The sequence below is a fragment of the Puma concolor genome, chromosome D2, assembly GCF_028749965.1.
Source record: "Puma concolor isolate L17-30 chromosome D2, mPumCon1.1.hap2, whole genome shotgun sequence".
In the NCBI taxonomy this organism is placed as follows: domain Eukaryota; kingdom Metazoa; phylum Chordata; class Mammalia; order Carnivora; family Felidae; genus Puma; species Puma concolor.
Window position 1 is genome coordinate 1,233,755 of NC_141677.1, and position 5,123 is coordinate 1,238,877.

The following is a 5,123-nucleotide window of genomic DNA, read 5'->3' on the forward strand; positions in this document are numbered from 1 at the left end:
TTCACACCACAAATCCCCACGAGTATTTTTTTTTTTTATTTAAAAAAAAATTTTTTTTTCAACGTTTATTTATTTTTGGGACAGAGAGAGACAGAACATGAACGGGGGAGGGGCAGAGAGAGAGGGAGACACAGAATCGGAAACAAGCTCCAGGCTCTGAGCCATCAGCCCAGAGCCTGACGCGGGGCTCGAACTCCCGGACCGCGAGATCGTGACCTGGCTGAAGTCGGACGTTTAACCGACTGCGCCACCCAGGCGCCCCCCCACGAGTATTTATTATGTGAGGGGAGGAATGTGAGGCCCTGGAGATACCACGATGAACGCCGAGGACAGGCTTCCACACCCTCCGGCCCGCAGACCTGTGCATGGCCTGTTAGATGCAAGGAGCAGAATGTTGTGTTCGTAAGGTGCTGGTGTCCAGGCGTTCTCTGACCTGTAACTGAACATAATCCGTCATTTCTCACGCTCCTCAGGGTTCTTGCTAAGGTATCTACTTTGCCAGTGTTTTTTTTTTTTTTTTTTTCCAGTAAGGGGTTCTTGCTGGTAAACTCTTTCGGCTCTCACATATTTTAAAATGTATTTGTTTTAACCCTGCTCTTTACAGCAAGTCTGGCTGGCCAGCAAATTTCATGTGGCCAGAAGTTTTCCTTCAGCATCTTGAGAATATGACGCCATCAACCTTCTGACGCCTATTGTTAATGGAAACTCCACTGTCGATCTGTCATTTCCTTGTATGCAATCCACCTTCTCTCTTTTGTCAGCCGTACTCTCCTTTCTTGCCTCCTGTTGTACAGTTGGGCTACAGTGTTTCTAGGTTGAGAGTTATTTTTACTTTCTTGCTGATCATTCAGTGAGGTTTTCAACTCAAGAGTTCATTCATTTCATTTCTGGAAAATTATCAGTCATTTTATTCTCAAATGTCATCTCTTTTCCATTCTCTCTCATTTCTTCTACAACTTCCACTGGGTGTATTTCTGAACTTCTCAATCTACTGTCCATGGCCTTTAACTTATTTCATAATTTCCTTCTTTGTCTTACTTACTGTACTATGATCCAGAAACTTCTCCCTTGGTGCTACCTTTCAACTCATTAACCCACTCTTAAGATACTTCCAGTATACCATTGAGGTAATCTATTGAGGGCTACTGTGATTATTATTTTACTTTCAATAATTATATTTTTCAGTTTCAAGATTTCCTATTTGGTCTTTTTGAAACCTTCCTGTTCTTGTTTCATAAATGCTACTTCCCTCCATATGTTTTTGAGCAGTTAACATATTACTTTTAAGTTCTCAGATGGATCTCTACATCCTCAGGGGTAAATTCTTCCAGTTGTTGAATTTACCAACTATTTTTATGATCGTATACTTATTCCCTGCTTCTTATGCTTAAATTATTTTTTAAAGAGCTATTCTTGCTCGGTGGTTCTCCTTTATCCGTACCCTTACTTTTCACATGATCTATATTTGCCTCAGCCTTGGCCCAGATGCGTTTCACACATCCAAACCTGGTCTTATACAATCACATAAATTTGAATCTTTTTCTCCATATTAATGGTTTAATTTTGGACCTTACATGAGTATGGTATAGATTCAGTGCCTATGTTCCATGGTTACTTTGTCTCTTTACTTTTCACATATAAATTCAATGCCCTCAAAAGCAAAATCAACCCCCAAGATATTTTAATAAGTTTCATACTTTATTTAGGAAAACGTTGTATATTTTTTGGATAATCAACTTGAGGATAAATGACTAAAATGTATTAACTAGAGGTGGGGAAGTGACGTCAGGTATCTCCCAGCTCTCCACAAATCTCTTCTCAGTGTTGTGCTTTACGTCTGTGAGGGAATCCAAAGTTCTCTGCCTCCACCTCCCAATCGCCTTATAACATTTCCACCACAGATCCCTCAGATCCATGACTTGTTTTTCTGGATCAACTAGGACGTACTTAGCAATTCCGTCTTCAAATGTGAAGTTTTCTGTCGTGATCTTGTAAATGCCCAGCCCACATGCTAAGTTGATGCTCTGAGCCTTCCCCTGTGTGGGGACCTGTGATACAGAGCTGAAGTGATCAATGAGAATCTCATAAGGAAAAGTGTGTGCAGGAGGAGGAACCCCACACTGAAAGATCTGGAGAGTGTCTCCCCAGAGAGTGAGTTGGTCAATGGGCTGCGGGTAGCAATTCTGTCAGAGATTCTGGTTTTTCTCTTTTCTGATCCCCTTGCTTGTGGAAACAGCCTGGGGGTATCCTTCCCTCATATCAGTTCCACTGGTGAATGACATTCCTATGCTTCACTAGGTGAAATACTGTGAGTTTTGAGAAGATTCGATTTCTTGCTTCCCTTACTAAAATTCTCAACAAATGCTTAAAATTTTGGCAGTGAACATCTGGGTGACTCTGCTGCCGTAACGTCTCTAGTCGGATCGGTGTCCCTATGGGGGGCACTGTGCTGGGATTTTCCTCTCTAATTCCTACTGAAGGGTCCAGGGGCGACCACTGCGTGTTTCCAGTTTGCTTGCTGGAGAAGCGGCACCTGACCTATAGGATGGAATGCCAAAAGGAAGGAGCCAGACTCCAAAGATGGAAACCAGAGAAGAGGCACCCCCCGTCCCTCTCAGCAACCTGATAAGACATTTTTCTGCCCAGGGTCTCCATGAAGAATCTCATCTGGGCCAGTGGAGTGCACAAGATTTTGATGCTTTTCTTAAACTGCCCTCAATTGATTGATAGCCACCAATGCATTGGCTGGTATTACATCCTGAACAGCTTCTTCCTCAGAATCTCCTTCTGTCTGTGCATATTCTAGAGTGTCAGAAAGGCTATTACAACCCCTGCTTTGGACACCCACTTTCAGACCTACGTGTTCAGGCTTATCTTTAAGAAGCTCCTCTATCTTGTTTACTGCTGAAGGTGTCAGGGGACGGCGGCCCAGAGGGGCTGCAGCTTCCTCCTGGTCACAGCCCAGACAGCGGCCGGGACCAGTGAAGCCAGCAGCCCAGCCATCCCGGCCTCACGGTGACTCTCTCCACGGACACAGCAGCCACATTTAAAGGTTTGTTTTGCCGTTGTTACCTTTTACCTGATTCTTATCATCACTCCCCATTTATCTTCCTGTTTTGAATAAATGACAGCAAAACAGAAAACTTTGGGGAAAAAATAATGAGTTTTCAGGGTTAGAGAAACATAAAGGATGTAACATTGTCATACTTTGAGCAATGGAAATGGAGGCTTCCAGGCCTTCTGAACTTCCCCAGGAGGACCTACAGGCGGAAGCTGCGTGATGCAGACCTTGCCTCCGTGGAGAAGACAGTTTGAAACTGGAAGTAACGAAAAATGGAACATGACTTTTTACGGTGCCATGAATTTCTGGTCATGAAAATGGGGCCGGACGATGACCTGGTGATGGAGACATAGACAAACCAGAAGTTTAATTAGAAGTTAGGGAGGTGCCCCTCTGCAGGCTCTCTCTAACACTTTTCCTCAGATTCTAGTATTGTATTATTTAATTTTTGTAAACGTTTATTTTTGGGAGAGCGAGTGTGCATGGGATGGGCAGAGAGAGAGAGGGACTGAGACAGAATCCCAAGCAGACTCCACACTGTCAGTGCACAGCCCGGCGTGGGACTTGATCCCATGAGCTGTGAGATCATGACCTGAGATGAGATCAAGAATCCAAAGCTTAACCGAATGAGCCACCCAGGTACCCCTAGTATTTTATAATTTAAATGCGTTAATAATCCTTCTGAAATTATCCAAAGTGATAACAATATCATTCACCAGTAGAATTTGATTAGTTAACATTAAGGATTTATTAACATACAAAAAATTTACTCACGGATTCGCTGGTATAGCAGAGGCACATTTCTCTTTAAACATCAACCCCACACCACCAAGTTAATGAATGCATTTGCTAAAAGACATACGAATATATATTATATACAGATGTAAGTTTTTCCTATTGTTCACATAAAAGTTGTAGAGAGTCTCTATGGAAGAAGTTTGCTTCTTGTAATATATCTGATTTGCTACAAGATAGAGCATATGATAGTCTTTTCATTTCCAACAGCTTTGTTGAAAAATTCGATTATTTTTAATACTTTGATTGTTGACTCATGCTTTCAGAATCATATATCCAAGAGATGGCTTTAAACAATATTCTTTCATGAGAATCTTTCATCTTTAAAGATGATGCAGTTCAGGGGCTCCTGGGTCTCAGTGAAGCATCTGACTTCAGCTCAAGTCATGATCTCATGGTTCGTGAGTTCGAGCCCCACCTCAGGCTCTGTGGTGGCGCTTACGGTCTGGAGCCTGCTTCAGACACTGTGTCTCCCTCTCTGTCTGCCCCTCCTCTCCTCACTCTCTGTCTCTCTCTCTTTCTCAAATATAAAATAAACATTAAAAAATATTTTAAAGATGATGCAATTCTGGAGTTTAGACACTACGACTTTCCTTTTCCTGGAGATACCAAGCAGTGTAACTATAACCATGAACACAAAAGTACACTAAAATTATTAAAATTTAATAATTAAAATTAAAAATGCATTTGAGAATGCTCAGAAAACTATTTTCCCTGTCGCTGGATAAATATTACTTACTTTACTGTCTTCAGAAATCAATTTCAAGTTTTCTTCTGAAAACTTTCTTTCTTAAGGTACTGGAAAAAATAGATTCTTGAATACAGTTTCTTTCCTCAAGCACATCCGAGTATCTAAATGCTTTTGCTCAGAAACTATATTACTTACACTTTCATTAATTTCAGCTGAATCTGAGTCATGTTGGTTCTACCACTTAATCTAAGTGTGAAAAATGGAAGAAAAAATTGAAAGAAAAAGGATATGAAATACTACTAAGAATTAATTTCCTTACCCAACCATAGTGGTTGTGATTAAACCAGCTTATCTTGTCCCTAATGTCAACTGCAGGAAATAATTTGTCAGACCACACTCTGATTATATAGTAAACAGAAAAATAATTGATGTTGAGACTAAATCTGCTTATTAGGTAGTTGACGAGTGGCAAAAATCCATATTTTCTTTGTTCAAATAGCAAGTTAAGTGGCCCAACTGTGGGTCTTGAATCACTTTCAATGAATATGTCAATTTTATCCTATCCTCCATTGCTTT

General features: G+C 41.0%; 1 pseudogene; it reads right to left on the reverse strand.

Annotated features, from left to right (window-relative positions):
- Window positions 1-1,698: 1,698 nt before the first annotated feature.
- Window positions 1,699-4,774, reverse strand: LOC147575734 (uncharacterized; annotated as a pseudogene).
- Window positions 4,775-5,123: the final 349 nt, after the last annotated feature.